We start from the raw sequence: 16,950 nt of genomic DNA, 5'->3' as shown, positions 1-16,950 counted from the left end.
AAGGCCACAGAGTTTTGTTTTTTTAGAACATTAGGGATCATACAGCAGCATCAAAACCAAGAATCACACCAAACAGATCAGGGATAAAGTTGTTGATAAGAGTAAAACAGGGTTAGGTTTTAAACAAACTAGCCCAAGCTCTGACTATCTTGCAGAGCACTGTTCAATCCATAATCCAAAAATATGGAATATGGCACAATTGCAAACCTACCAAGACATCACTGTCCACCTAAACTGACATCACAAGAAAGGAGAACACTAATTAGAGAAGAAGCCAAGAGGCCCACGGTCACTCTGGAGGATCTGCAAAGATCACAGGACAACTATTTAGTCTTGTACTCCATAAATCTGCCCTTAATAGAAAAGTGGTAAAAAGAAAGCCGTTTTGAAGGCAAGCCATGGGAAGTTCCGTTTGCAGCTTGTAAAAAGCCATGCCGGGGACACAGCTAGCATGTGGAGAAAGGTTCTCTGGTCAAATGAGACCAAAGTAGGACTTTTTAGGCTAAAATGCAAAGCGCTATGTGTGGCGAAAAACTAACACTGCACATCACCCTGAAAATACCATTTCTGACAAAAACATGATGGAGGTAGCATCATGCTGTAGGGATGCTTTTCTTCAGCAGGGACAAGGAACCTGGTCAGAGTTGCTGGGAAGATGGAAGGAACCAAATACATTGCAATCCTGGAGGAAAACCTTTTAAATGATGCAAAAGACTGAGACTGGGACTTAAATTCACCTTGCATCAGGACAACAACCCTAAACATACTGCCAGCACTACAATGGTACCTTCCAAAAATGCTGAGTAATTGGTGACTGCTTGTCCTTGTCTCTCCAGCTTAACTCATCCAAAACCTATCACTGTTGTCCATGAAGCATTTGATGCAGCAATCTATAATTCGCTTTCTTTATGAAATGGTTCAAGGTGTGTTTTGGAGCAGGCTCAAAAGCTCAGCCAGCTCTAGTAGGATCAGTCGCTGCATTTGTTACACAACTAACACCTATTAGCGACTGCTGTTATTAGAGCCTGTGGTCAAAATCGATTGTGCCATCTAACCAGCAACATAGATCGGAGCTAAACTACAGGCAATGAGGAATTCTGATAGGAAAATATAGTTAAGTATTGAAGTAAATTATAGCAGGAATGCAACACAAAAAAACATGAAATGGAACCTGATGTTTTCCAAATAGATTCAAACTGCAATACCTATTTTCAATCAATACCCTTTTTCATTTATTAATTTAAAAAAAATGAAAAAATCTAAATTGAGAAAAATATATATTTACTTTAGCTTTTAGAAAAAAAATTAAATTGTTTCTTTTTTTTGGTGATCCTCTAAAAAATGGAGTAAAAAGCGATTACCGTATATAGTCGTATTATGTCAAAATGGTGCAACATATACAACTGTCATAACTAAAAAGTTATAGATCTGCGGATCCCTATAATGCCAGATTCATACATTTTTGGTTCACGGTCTGCAGCACAGACCGCCCACAAGTCTTCTAACCCGAACGTTACAGTCTCATGATGCTGTCCATTTCTAGCCCTGCGGCAAGTCTGAATACTACGATACGTGCTCTAACTTCAAAACATGTATATGTGAATCCTGCCTCATCTTATCTAGAAGTCAAGTCTCTAATTTTATACAAGTGACGTTCGGAAGTGAGTTTTTCCTTTTGTTAATTTAATTAAATAATATTAGATTTTTTTCATATTTAGTGATGGTTTTTACAACCATATACTGTACTTCAAGAAATAAACAAGCAGGAGCATGTATCTTCTTCCCATCAATTTTGTGCAAATTAATCTTAGTATTATCTATCCAAAGAATGCTTTTTCCAGAATTGGACTGGCTTCTTTAGATGCTCTTTGGCAAAGTCTAATCTGGCCTTGCTATTTCTAAGGCTGACTAATAGTTTGCACTTTGTGGTGAACTCTCTGTATTGGCTCTCGTGAAGTCTTCTCTTTATTGTACAGTTAGATACTGAAATACCTACTTCCCGGAGAACATTCTTCACTTGGGTGGATGTTGGGAATGGATTTTTATTCACCATGAAAAGGATTCTGCAGTCAACTACTACTCTTGTCTTCCATCTTCCATGAATGTCCAGGCCTTTCTGAGTTCCAAGTTTACCAGTGAACGCTTTTTTGGCAGAATGTACCAAACTGTTGATTTGGCCACGCCTGACATTTCTGCTATCGCCGGATGGATTTTTTTTTTTCAGCCTAATGATGGTCTGTTTCTCTGCCACTGAGAGCTCTTTTGACCGTATGTTGTGGGTTCACAGCAAATGTAAATGCCACACCTGGAATCAGCTCCATACCTTTTACCTGCTTAATTGATAATTATCAATGGAATAACGGGTGAATAGCCCATGCGAGCTCATTTTGTCCAACTACCTTTTGTCCCTTTAAAAGTAGTCAACTGTAATTCCTAAACCCTTACTCCAATTAGGATGTGAATACCCTCATAAAACACTGATTGTATTGAAACACTAAAACACTGCACGGTAAGTAGGGTCTCTGCTCATAAATTCTATTTAGTTTGCCTTGATTAGATCACAATCCAATAGCTCCACTAAAAGAAAACTCAAAGTTTATGTCTGAGTAATATGTAGCTCAAATTAAAAGGTAGAAATAAAAAGCAAATTTTCCGCAAATTTTTTATATCACTTGAAGGTCGAGTCCCTAGATTATTAGTAACTGGACTGAGTTTTCGTTATTAGTTCATGCATAGCATACTTTTCACGAAGACATGTACACACAATCATAATTTATACTGTACTAAATAAAAAATGTATATTATATTAAATCAGTAATTCTAACAATACAAGTCATGCCAAAACTTCTCGATTCTAGTGTTTGCAGCAATTTTAGAGCAAAGGAGACAGTGCCAGAACAGCTCTTAGATTGTACTTGTAATATCAGAAAAAATATGGCATTCAAAAGGGATAACAACCAGCTGTCATTTAACAAATATATATATGATCGGCAACATATAATCTTTATGTAGTAATCCAGGTTTACAAGTAATAAATGAGGGAGGATGAGAGACCTGCTAACATCTAATGGAAACTCCAAGGTCTAGGAAGAAACATAATACAACACACCAGAGATGATGGGGCAAATTGCTTCACCACATGAATTAAATGGTATTATACCACAATATGTGCAAAATATCTTTCATGCTAATTACCCTATAGACCATACTGCATCAGAATTACATGCTTAAATTATATTCGTTTTGATGTCGCACACTGAACCTCCCCACACTAAAAAAAAAAAAGAATGACACAAAAATGTGACTATTCCACAGAGTAAATCAGTTCTTCATGGTGTTAAAGATTTCACTTACATCCATTTATAATTAGTACCTTTAAAAAAAAAGCCCAAAGCAAAGAACGCGTCTAATTGTGACCACATGTTCCCCTTCAGGGACTGTCATTCCACAGTGCTGATCCTCTGTTACCCCTTTGTCTCTGCTTGAAGTCCCCCATGGGAACCGATGACAGCTTCACTCCTGAGATAAAGTGTCTGGAGTTCATTCATCTGTGGTCACACTGCGTCAGTATGCATGCACAGTAGCTGAGTGCCCCACTGGATGTGACCATGATGAATTAGTCTCATGACCCAGCAATCCTCCATTAACAGATACCTGCCCTGTGAATGACAGTTCTGATGGGAGCTGGTATAGACACAACCATTATTTGTTCTATATCAATGAGAACAATAGAGCTACATGAGAACTATACATGGAAACAAAGTAACATATTTCCAATTGTTAAACATAATAAATCTATATTAAAATTGTAATAGTCCATCATGTTATTGACAATACAGAACAGGCTCTTTATGGAGTTTAGGAAGAGGATCAGGCATACAAAATATTGTGTCACCTTATTCTTATATCACCAGGAATTGGCTAAAGAGCAACCGTCTCCTTTATAAGTCTGAAGATTGCAGAACTGCTGTAACAGGCACTTGTGCCGCTTAATAGTGGTAATCATCCACAGCTTCATTAGTGGAAGAGGCACTAACCAATGAGGCAGCCGCTTCACTTCAGGGGGTGACTACTCTCAACATGTCAAATGTCTTCATTGTGAAGGTAACAGAATCCATCAGGCAGGACATGCAGCGTGTATATAGGGATGCATGCACTGTATATAGGGATGTATGCACTGTATATAGGGGTGCATGCACTGTATATAGGGATGTATGCACTGTATATAGGGATGCATGCACTGTATATAGGGATGTATGCACTGTATATAGGGATGCATGCACTGTATATAGGGATGCATGCACTGTATATAGGGATGCATGCAGCGTGTATATAGGGAAGCATGCAGCGTGTATATAGGGATGCATGCACTGTATATAGGGATGTATGCACTGTATATAGGGATGTATGCACTGTATATAGGGATGCATGCACTGTATATAGGGATGCATGCACTGTATATAGGGATGCATGCACTGTATATAGGGATGCATGCACTGTATATAGGGAAGCATGCACTGTATATAGGGAAGCATGCACTGTATATAGGGATGCATGCACTGTATATAGGGATGCATGCACTGTATATAGGGATGCATGCACTGTATATAGGGAAGCATGCACTGTATATAGGGATGCATGCACTGTATATAGGGAAGCATGCACTGTATATAGGGAAGCATGCACTGTATATAGGGAAGCATGCACTGTATATAGGGAAGCATGCACTGTATATAGGGAAGCATGCACTGTATATAGGGAAGCATGCACTGTATATAGGGAAGCATGCACTGTATATAGGGATGCATGCACTGTATATAGGGAAGCATGCACTGTATATAGGGAAGCATGCACTGTATATAGGGAAGCATGCAGCGTGTATATAGGGAAGCATGCACTGTATATAGGGAAGCATGCACTGTATATAGGGAAGCATGCACTGTATATAGGGGTGCATGCACTGTATATAGGGAAGCATGCACTGTATATAGGGAAGCATGCAGCGTGTATATAGGGAAGCATGCAGCGTGTATATAGGGAAGCATGCACTGTATATAGGGAAACATGCACTGTATATAGGGAAGCATGCACTGTATATAGGGAAGCATGCACTGTATATAGGGAAGCATGCACTGTATATAGGGATGCATGCACTGTATATAGGGAAGCATGCACTGTATATAGGGAAGCATGCACTGTATATAGGGGTGCATGCACTGTATATAGGGATGCATGCACTGTATATAGGGATGCATGCACTGTATATAGGGGTGCATGCACTGTATATAGGGAAACATGCACTGTATATAGGGAAGCATGCAGCGTGTATATAGGGAAGCATGCAGCGTGTATATAGGGAAGCATGCACTGTATATAGGGAAGCATGCACTGTATATAGGGAAACATGCACTGTATATAGGGAAACATGCACTGTATATAGGGAAGCATGCACTGTATATAGGGAAGCATGCAGCGTGTATATAGGGAAGCATGCAGCGTGTATATAGGGAAGCATGCACTGTATATAGGGAAGCATGCACTGTATATAGGGAAACATGCACTGTATATAGGGAAGCATGCACTGTATATGGGGAAGCATGCACTGTATATAGGGAAGCATGCACTGTATATAGGGAAGGGAAGCATGCACTGTATATAGGGAAGCATGCACTGTATATAGGGAAGCATGCACTGTATATAGGGATGCATGCACTGTATATAGGGGTGCATGCACTGTATATAGGGATGCATGCACTGTATATAGGGGTGCATGCACTGTATATAGGGGTGCATGCACTGTATATAGGGATGCATGCACTGTATATAGGGGTGCATGCACTGTATATAGGGATGCATGCACTGTATATAGGGATGCATGCACTGTATATAGGGAAGCATGCACTGTATATAGGGATGCATGCACTGTATATAGGGAAGCATGCACTGTATATAGGGAAGCATGCACTGTATATAGGGATGCATGCACTGTATATAGGGGTGCATGCACTGTATATAGGGATGCATGCACTGTATATAGGGGTGCATGCACTGTATATAGGGATGCATGCACTGTATATAGGGATGCATGCACTGTATATAGGGAAGCATGCACTGTATATAGGGAAGCATGCACTGTATATAGGGATGTATGCACTGTATATAGGGATGCATGCACTGTATATAGGGGTGCATGCACTGTATATAGGGATGCATGCACTGTATATAGGGGTGCATGCACTGTATATAGGGATGCATGCACTGTATATAGGGATGCATGCACTGTATATAGGGATGCATGCACTGTATATAGGGAAGCATGCAGCGTGTATATAGGGGTGCATGCACTGTATATACAGATCCTGCAGAGCTGATGGTGGGAGAATAGGATCCCCCAAGTCATTTCAACATCTCCATGTGTTATCTGTGGTTCCACATGGGACTGCTGGTGAAGCCACATTATTCTGAAGAAGACATTACCCCCAAATAGCTGAGAAATAACCAGAGCAACTCAATCTTTTTTTCTATCATCATCTATCTATCTATCTATCTATCTATCTATCTATCTATCGCAATCTATCTATCTATCTACCTCTTATCTATCTATCTATCTATCTATCTATTTATCTATCTATCTATCTACCTCTTATCTATCTATCTATCTACCTCTTATCTATCTATCTATCTACCTCTTATCTATCTATTTACCTCTTATCTATCTATCTATCGCAATCTATAGATCTATCTATGATCTTACTAGCGATCTATCATCTAGCTATCATCCATATATACTTTAACTTTTATATATCGATCAGTCAGTATCTATCTTATCTATCAATTATCTCATATTCATCCATCAATCTATCTATATTTTTATCCCGCCATGTCTCCATAAGTCTATTCATTAATAAACATATGAATTAATTGTAAAACACTGAGAATGTAATTTCACATATTGTAATGTAATATTAACTATTGTAACATTTTATATAATAGGGAAGTGCCAGAGAAGGACACAGAGGAGCCATTACATTGTTTCTGGTCTCTTATGCCTGTATGTAAAATGTTTTTATTTATGTGAAAATATCAGCTCCCCCATCCAATCTACTGCAGACGGTCAGGGTGCATGCTGCTGGTCATGGTCACACATGGTCTGCTCACCTGCTGCAGACGGTCAGGGTGCATGCTGCTGGTCACGGTCACACATGGTCTGCTCACCTGCTTCAGACGGTCAGGGTGCATGCTGCTGGTCATGGTCTCTGCTCACCTGCTGCAGACGGTCAGGGTGCATGCTGCTGGTCATGGTCACACTTTCTCTGCTCACCTGCTGCAGACGGTCAGGGTGCATGCTGCTGGTCATGGTCACACATGCTCTGCTCACCTGCTGCAGACGGTCAGGGTGCATGCTGCTGGTCATGGTCACACTTTCTCTGCTCACCTGCTGCAGACGGTCAGGGTGCATGCTGCTGGTCATGGTCACACTTTCTCTGCTCACCTGCTGCAGACGGTCAGGGTGCATGCTGCTGGTCATGGTCTCTGCTCACCTGCTGCAGACAGTCAGGGTGCATGCTGCTGGTCATGGTCACACATGCTCTGCTCACCTGCTGCAGACGGTCAGGGTGCATGCTGCTGGTCATGGTCTCTGCTCACCTGCTGCAGACAGTCAGGGTGCATGCTGCTGGTCATGGTCACACATGCTCTGCTCACCTGCTGCAGACGGTCAGGGTGCATGCTGCTGGTCATGGTCACACATGGTCTGCTCACCTGCTGCAGACGGTCAGGGTGCATGCTGCTGGTCATGGTCACACATGCTCTGCTCATCTGCTGCAGACGGTCAGGGTGCATGCTGCTGGTCATGGTCACACATGGTCTGCTCACCTGCTGCAGACGGTCAGGGTGCATGCTGCTGGTCATGGTCACACATGCTCTGCTCATCTGCTGCAGACGGTCAGGGTGCATGCTGCTGGTCATGGTCACACATGGTCTGCTCACCTGCTGCAGACGGTCAGGGTGCATGCTGCTGGTCATGGTCACACATGCTCTGCTCACCTGCTGCAGACGGTCAGGGTGCATGCTGCTGGTCATGGTCACACATGGTCTGCTCACCTGCTGCAGACGGTCAGGGTACATGCTGCTGGTCATGGTCACACATGGTCTGCTCACCTGCTGCAGACGGTCAGGGTGCATGCTGCTGGTCATGGTCACACATGGTCTGCTCACCTGCTGCAGACGGTCAGGGTGCATGCTGCTGGTCATGGTCACACATGATCTGCTCACCTGCTGCAGACGGTCAGGGTGCATGCTGCTGGTCACGGTCACACATGGTCTGCTCACCTGCTTCAGACGGTCAGGGTGCATGCTGCTGGTCATGGTCTCTGCTCACCTGCTGCAGACGGTCAGGGTGCATGCTGCTGGTCATGGTCACACTTTCTCTGCTCACCTGCTGCAGACGGTCAGGGTGCATGCTGCTGGTCATGGTCACACATGCTCTGCTCACCTGCTGCAGACTGTCAGGGTGCATGCTGCTGGTCATGGTCACACTTTCTCTGCTCACCTGCTGCAGACGGTCAGGGTGCATGCTGCTGGTCATGGTCACACTTTCTCTGCTCACCTGCTGCAGACGGTCAGGGTGCATGCTGCTGGTCATGGTCTCTGCTCACCTGCTGCAGACAGTCAGGGTGCATGCTGCTGGTCATGGTCACACATGCTCTGCTCACCTGCTGCAGACGGTCAGGGTGCATGCTGCTGGTCATGGTCTCTGCTCACCTGCTGCAGACAGTCAGGGTGCATGCTGCTGGTCATGGTCACACATGCTCTGCTCACCTGCTACAGACGGTCAGGGTGCATGCTGCTGGTCATGGTCACACATGGTCTGCTCACCTGCTGCAGACGGTCAGGGTGCATGCTGCTGGTCATGGTCACACATGCTCTGCTCATCTGCTGCAGACGGTCAGGGTGCATGCTGCTGGTCATGGTCACACATGGTCTGCTCACCTGCTGCAGACGGTCAGGGTGCATGCTGCTGGTCATGGTCACACATGCTCTGCTCACCTGCTGCAGACGGTCAGGGTGCATGCTGCTGGTCATGGTCACACATGGTCTGCTCACCTGCTGCAGACGGTCAGGGTGCATGCTGCTGGTCATGGTCACACATGGTCTGCTCACCTGCTGCAGACGGTCAGGGTGCATGCTGCTGGTCATGGTCACACATGGTCTGCTCACCTGCTGCAGACGGTCAGGGTGCATGCTGCTGGTCATGGTCACACATGGTCTGCTCACCTGCTGCAGACGGTCAGGGTGCATGCTGCTGGTCATGGTCACACATGGTCTGCTCACCTGCTGCAGACGGTCAGGGTGCATGCTGCTGGTCATGGTCACTCTCTCTGCTCACCTGCTGCAGATGGTCAGGGTGTATGCTGCTGGTCATGGTCACACATGCTCTGCTCACCTGCTGCAGACGGTCAGGGTGCATGCTGCTGGTCATGGTCACACATGGTCTGCTCACCTGCTGCAGACGGTCAGGGTGCATGCTGCTGGTCATGGTCACACATGCTCTGCTCATCTGCTGCAGACGGTCAGGGTGCATGCTGCTGGTCATGGTCACACATGGTCTGCTCACCTGCTGCAGACGGTCAGGGTGCATGCTGCTGGTCATGGTCACACTTTCTCTGCTCACCTGCTGCAGACGGTCAGGGTGCATGCTGCTGGTCATGGTCACACTTTCTCTGCTCACCTGCTGCAGACGGTCAGGGTGCATGCTGCTGGTCATGGTCTCTGCTCACCTGCTGCAGACAGTCAGGGTGCATGCTGCTGGTCATGGTCACACATGCTCTGCTCACCTGCTGCAGACGGTCAGGGTGCATGCTGCTGGTCATGGTCACACATGGTCTGCTCACCTGCTGCAGACGGTCAGGGTGCATGCTGCTGGTCATGGTCACACATGGTCTGCTCACCTGCTGCAGACGGTCAGGGTGCATGCTGCTGGTCATGGTCACACTCTCTCTGCTCACCTGCTGCAGATGGTCAGGGTGCATGCTGCTGGTCATGGTCACACATGCTCTGCTCACCTGCTGCAGACGGTCAGGGTGCATGCTGCTGGTCATGGTCACACATGGTCTGCTCACCTGCTGCAGACGGTCAGGGTGCATGCTGCTGGTCATGGTCACACATGCTCTGCTCATCTGCTGCAGACGGTCAGGGTGCATGCTGCTGGTCATGGTCACACATGGTCTGCTCACCTGCTGCAGACGGTCAGGGTGCATGCTGCTGGTCATGGTCACACATGGTCTGCTCACCTGCTGCAGACGGTCAGGGTGCATGCTGCTGGTCATGGTCACACATGGTCTGCTCATCTGCTGCAGACGGTCAGGGTGCATGCTGCTGGTCATGGTCACACATGGTCTGCTCACCTGCTGCAGACGGTCAGGGTGCATGCTGCTGGTCATGGTCACACATGCTCTGCTCACCTGCTACAGACGGTCAGGGTGCATGCTGCTGGTCATGGTCACACATGGTCTGCTCACCTGCTGCAGACGGTCAGGGTGCATGCTGCTGGTCATGGTCACACATGCTCTGCTCATCTGCTGCAGACGGTCAGGGTGCATGCTGCTGGTCATGGTCACACATGGTCTGCTCACCTGCTGCAGACGGTCAGGGTGCATGCTGCTGGTCATGGTCACACATGGTCTGCTCACCTGCTGCAGACGGTCAGGGTGCATGCTGCTGGTCATGGTCACACATGGTCTGCTCACCTGCTGCAGACGGTCAGGGTGCATGCTGCTGGTCATGGTCACACATGGTCTGCTCACCTGCTGCAGACGGTCAGGGTGCATGCTGCTGGTCATGGTCACACATGGTCTGCTCACCTGCTGCAGACGGTCAGGGTGCATGCTGCTGGTCATGGTCACTCTCTCTGCTCACCTGCTGCAGATGGTCAGGGTGTATGCTGCTGGTCATGGTCACACATGCTCTGCTCACCTGCTGCAGACGGTCAGGGTGCATGCTGCTGGTCATGGTCACACATGGTCTGCTCACCTGCTGCAGACGGTCAGGGTGCATGCTGCTGGTCATGGTCACACATGGTCTGCTCACCTGCTGCAGACGGTCAGGGTGCATGCTGCTGGTCATGGTCACACTTTCTCTGCTCACCTGCTGCAGACGGTCAGGGTGCATGCTGCTGGTCATGGTCACACTTTCTCTGCTCACCTGCTGCAGACGGTCAGGGTGCATGCTGCTGGTCATGGTCTCTGCTCACCTGCTGCAGACAGTCAGGGAGCATGCTGCTGGTCATGGTCACACATGCTCTGCTCACCTGCTGCAGACGGTCAGGGTGCATGCTGCTGGTCATGGTCACACATGGTCTGCTCACCTGCTGCAGACGGTCAGGGTGCATGCTGCTGGTCATGGTCACACATGGTCTGCTCACCTGCTGCAGACGGTCAGGGTGCATGCTGCTGGTCATGGTCACACTCTCTCTGCTCACCTGCTGCAGATGGTCAGGGTGCATGCTGCTGGTCATGGTCACACATGCTCTGCTCACCTGCTGCAGACGGTCAGGGTGCATGCTGCTGGTCATGGTCACACATGGTCTGCTCACCTGCTGCAGACGGTCAGGGTGCATGCTGCTGGTCATGGTCACACATGCTCTGCTCACCTGCTGCAGACGGTCAGGGTGCATGCTGCTGGTCATGGTCACACATGGTCTGCTCACCTGCTGCAGACGGTCAGGGTGCATGCTGCTGGTCATGGTCACACATGGTCTGCTCACCTGCTGCAGACGGTCAGGGTGCATGCTGCTGGTCATGGTCACACATGGTCTGCTCACCTGCTGCAGACGGTCAGGGTGCATGCTGCTGGTCATGGTCACACATGGTCTGCTCACCTGCTGCAGACGGTCAGGGTGCATGCTGCTGGTCATGGTCACACATGGTCTGCTCACCTGCTGCAGACGGTCAGGGTGCATGCTGCTGGTCATGGTCACTCTCTCTGCTCACCTGCTGCAGATGGTCAGGGTGTATGCTGCTGGTCATGGTCACACATGCTCTGCTCACCTGCTGCAGACGGTCAGGGTGCATGCTGCTGGTCATGGTCACACATGGTCTGCTCACCTGCTGCAGACGGTCAGGGTGCATGCTGCTGGTCATGGTCACACATGCTCTGCTCATCTGCTGCAGACGGTCAGGGTGCATGCTGCTGGTCATGGTCACACATGGTCTGCTCACCTGCTGCAGACGGTCAGGGTGCATGCTGCTGGTCATGGTCACACTTTCTCTGCTCACCTGCTGCAGACGGTCAGGGTGCATGCTGCTGGTCATGGTCACACTTTCTCTGCTCACCTGCTGCAGACGGTCAGGGTGCATGCTGCTGGTCATGGTCTCTGCTCACCTGCTGCAGACAGTCAGGGAGCATGCTGCTGGTCATGGTCACACATGCTCTGCTCACCTGCTGCAGACGGTCAGGGTGCATGCTGCTGGTCATGGTCACACATGGTCTGCTCACCTGCTGCAGACGGTCAGGGTGCATGCTGCTGGTCATGGTCACACATGGTCTGCTCACCTGCTGCAGACGGTCAGGGTGCATGCTGCTGGTCATGGTCACACATGGTCTGCTCACCTGCTGCAGACGGTCAGGGTGCATGCTGCTGGTCATGGTCACACTCTCTCTGCTCACCTGCTGCAGATGGTCAGGGTGCATGCTGCTGGTCATGGTCACACATGCTCTGCTCACCTGCTGCAGACGGTCAGGGTGCATGCTGCTGGTCATGGTCACACATGGTCTGCTCACCTGCTGCAGACGGTCAGGGTGCATGCTGCTGGTCATGGTCACACATGCTCTGCTCATCTGCTGCAGACGGTCAGGGTGCATGCTGCTGGTCATGGTCACACATGGTCTGCTCACCTGCTGCAGACGGTCAGGGTGCATGCTGCTGGTCATGGTCACACATGGTCTGCTCACCTGCTGCAGACGGTCAGGGTGCATGCTGCTGGTCATGGTCACACATGGTCTGCTCACCTGCTGCAGACGGTCAGGGTGCATGCTGCTGGTCATGGTCACACATGGTCTGCTCACCTGCTGCAGACGGTCAGGGTGCATGCTGCTGGTCATGGTCACACTCTCTCTGCTCACCTGCTGCAGATGGTCAGGGTGCATGCTGCTGGTCATGGTCACACATGCTCTGCTCACCTGCTGCAGACGGTCAGGGTGCACGCTGCTGGTCATGGTCACACATGCTCTGCTCACCTGCTGCAGACGGTCAGGGTGCATGCTGCTGGTCATGGTCACACATGCTCTGCTCACCTGCTGCAGACGGTCAGGGTGCATGCTGCTGGTCATGGTCACACATGCTCTGCTCATCTGCTGCAGACGGTCAGGGTGCATGCTGCTGGTCATGGTCACACATGCTCTGCTCACCTGCTGCAGACGGTCAGGGTGCATGCTGCTGGTCATGGTTACACATGGTCTGCTCACCTGCTGCAGACGGTCAGGGTGCATGCTGCTGGTCATGGTTACACATGGTCTGCTCACCTGCTGCAGACGGTCAGGGTGCATGCTGCTGGTCATGGTCACACATGCTCTGCTCACCTGCTGCAGACGGTCAGGGTGCATGCTGCTGGTCATGGTCACACATGGTCTGCTCACCTGCTGCAGACGGTCAGGGTGCATGCTGCTGGTCACGGTCACACTTTCTGTGCTCGCCTGCTGCAGACGGTCAGGGTGCATGCTGCTGGTCATGGTCACACTTTCTTACCTGCTGCAGACGGTCAGGGTGCATGCTGCTGGTCATGGTCACACATGGTCTGCTCACCTGCTGCAGACGGTCAGGGTGCATGCTGCTGGTCACGGTCACACATGGTCTGCTCACCTGCTGCAGACGGTCAGGGTGCATGCTGCTGGTCACGGTACACTTTCTGTGCTCGCCTGCTGCAGACGGTCAGGGTGCATGCTGCTGGTCACGGTCACACTTTCTGTGCTCGCCTGCTGCAGACGGTCAGGGTGCATGCTGCTGGTCATGGTCACACTTTCTTACCTGCTGCTGAGCTCACACGTCCCGGGCAGCGTCGTCCCCTCCATCCAGCCTCACACTGGGACCTGGGGCAGAACTTGTGCTTGGTCCCTGTACTCCGGGTGCATGTCCTCCAGTCCGTCCTCTCAGGATGAGGGCTCCCGTCTCCTGCCCGCCAGTTACCACTGCTGTGATCAGCTAGTAATGCAGGAATGTAGAATGGTGTTGGCTTTAATGTCATTTTCTAAGACCAGATCCTCAGCTTTTGTTCTATTCTGTTCCTCATTTTACTGAAGGGTTTCCCTCTGGGCTGATTCAGCTCCTGCTAATTAAGACTCGTGAATTCTGCCACTTGCTATTCAGATAGGAGAGTAGCGGCTCCTGGAACTTTGATGCTTGTTTGCTCCTGGCACCCTTGGCAGCGCTGCTGCTGCCGGACAATTAGTCCTCCGTTCCCATGCTGTGACTAATGAGAGACCTCACAGCAGCTTCCATCACGGGCTGAGGGCTCTCCGGTGACCGGGCTCCTCCAGCAGCCTGCACATCTATCTGCTGCCCCACGGTACCAGCATCACCTTCCCCATCTCCTGGCACACCCACGATGACGTCACCTGCCACTCACCCCACTCACAGGCAAGGGGTGAAACTGAGCACAAAGGCGAGGAAAATATCCTGGGTGTCATTTAATTAGGGGATAAGACAATAAGCATGTACTGCTCCCACAGGGAGAGACAAGGAGTAATGCTGGACTGGTCTGCTACAGCTAGTCCCATCTCTAGCTATCTATCAATTATCTATATCCCCTATCTATCTATCTATCTATCCATCTATCTATCCATCTATCTATCTACTATCTATCTATACATCTATCTATCTATTTATACATCTATCTATCTATCTATCTATCTATCTATCTATCTATACATCTATCTATCTATGTATCCCATATCTATCTATCTATCTATCTATCTATCTATCTATCTATCCATCTATCTATCTATCTATCTATCCATCTATCTATACATCTATCTATCCATCTATCTATCTATCTATACATCTATCTATCTATCTATACATCTATCTATCTATCTATCTATCTATCTATCTATCTATCTATCTATCTATCTATACATCTATCTATCTATCATCTATCTATCTATCATCTATCTATCTATCTATCTATCTCTTCCATATCTGTCTATCAATTATCTATTTGTCTATCATCTATGTATCTATTATCTATATATCTTCTATCTATCTATCTATCTATATCCCATATCTATCTATCTATCTATCTATCTCTATCTATCTATCAATTATCTATATCCCATATCTATCTATTCCATATCTGTCTATCAATTATCTATTTGTCTATCATCTATGTATCTATTATCTATCTATATACCCCATATCTATCTATCTATCTATCTATCTATCCTCTATCTATCTATCTATCTATCGATCTATCTATCCTTTATCTATCGATCCCATATCTATCTATCTATCTATCTATCTATCTATCTATCTATCTATCCCATATCTATCTATTTATCTATTATCTATCTACCTATCTAAATAGAGTAAAATGAAGCAGCACAAAATGCAAAACAAATCCAAAAAACTCATTGTGAAATCCTCCTGTACTTACAATCCCACACTAAATAGATAAAGATAATAAGAGACAGCACTTCATTAATAAGCAAAAAGTGTGGATGTGATTAGTAGAGATGAGCGGTGTTCGAGTCGAACTGTTCGCCAATCTCAAATTCGAGCTGTTTTGGGCGGTGTTCGAGTCGTTCGACGAACCCGAACAATTTGCTTAAAATTCGGCTGTTCGAGTTTCTGTTTGATAACTGTTCGTTCCCCAAAAGCATAACTTGATTTGCACATTAAAACTGTTTATCATTGTTAATAGACTGTTTCAGTGTTTCAGTGTATAGTTTCATATCTGTGCTGAAATAACGCCGATCTCCGGTTTTTTTTTCTTTCCCGCATTTACAGTGGGGCGGTGCAGTCTCTCAGCCTATCAGCAGTGCACACACACACAGCAATGTGCATGTGATGCACACAAGCATGGGCATGTGTCATTAGCTGTGTATGTCACATGTCCTTGCCCTATAAGAACCAGCCATTTGCCCCATCACCACCATTTCCACTGCTGCAGCTTAGGCTTCTTTCACACTTCAGTTGTTTGGCGTCAGTTAGCTCCGACATCGTCAAATTTGTTGAGAAAACGGATCTAACGGATCTGTTTTTTTTTTATGGATCAGTGTAACTGATCCGTAAAAAAAACGGATCCGTTAGAACCGTTGCGACCGTTTTTCCATCCATTGTAACCGTTTGACGGATCCATTTTTTAAAAAGGGAGGATCTCAATGTGATTGACTACCGGAAACTACTGGAAAACTATATATACTGTGTATTTACACCACATCTTTGAAAGGTTGTAGAGAAAGTGGCAAAGATGGAAGGGGTGCTGGCTCATATTGCGAAGATATGTGCGGATTTCACTTTTGAGGCAAATCGGTTGGCAGTCATCGTTCGAGACAAGGAGGAAGAAAGACTGTGAATCCTGCGGCAGCAGCGGAAGAGAAGGCTGTGGATCCATCCCATCACAGCACAACGCATGACCCGTGGTGTTTATTCCACACTTTACATCGAACTAAGGGAAAATCCTCAAAATTCTTCAACTATGTGAGAATGAAATCAGAAAATTTCTAAATTTTGTTGGGCCATGTGGAAGACTGTATACGGAGACGAGACACCAGATGCGATTCTCCATATCACCAGAAGAGCGTCTCATGGTGACTATTCGGTAAGTTATTTTTTTTTAATGATTCTCATTCATCAGACTTCTAACTGTAATGTTGTTTTTTGAAGTTTTTATTAATTATTGTCTTTTCCCTTTGTAAACAGATTCCTTGCAACTGGAGAGTCGTTTACATCCCTAC

At 47.5% G+C, this 16,950-nt stretch overlaps 1 protein-coding gene across 1 annotated transcript in view; it reads right to left on the bottom strand.

Moving 5' to 3' along the window:
• Positions 1–14,563, bottom strand: part of GRM3 (glutamate metabotropic receptor 3) — a 625,324-nt gene extending 610,761 nt beyond the window's left edge. The window contains exon 1 of the mRNA XM_069765166.1: positions 14,024–14,563. The gene's annotated coding sequence lies outside the window, so the exon portion shown is untranslated. The remainder of the gene's footprint in view (positions 1–14,023) is intronic.
• Positions 14,564–16,950: the final 2,387 nt, after the last annotated feature.

Source organism: Ranitomeya imitator, chromosome 4 (genome assembly GCF_032444005.1).
Source record: "Ranitomeya imitator isolate aRanImi1 chromosome 4, aRanImi1.pri, whole genome shotgun sequence".
Classification (NCBI taxonomy): Eukaryota; Metazoa; Chordata; class Amphibia; order Anura; family Dendrobatidae; genus Ranitomeya; species Ranitomeya imitator.
The sequence above is the reverse complement of the archived record's forward strand: the minus strand, read 5'-3'. Positions and strand labels throughout refer to the sequence as shown.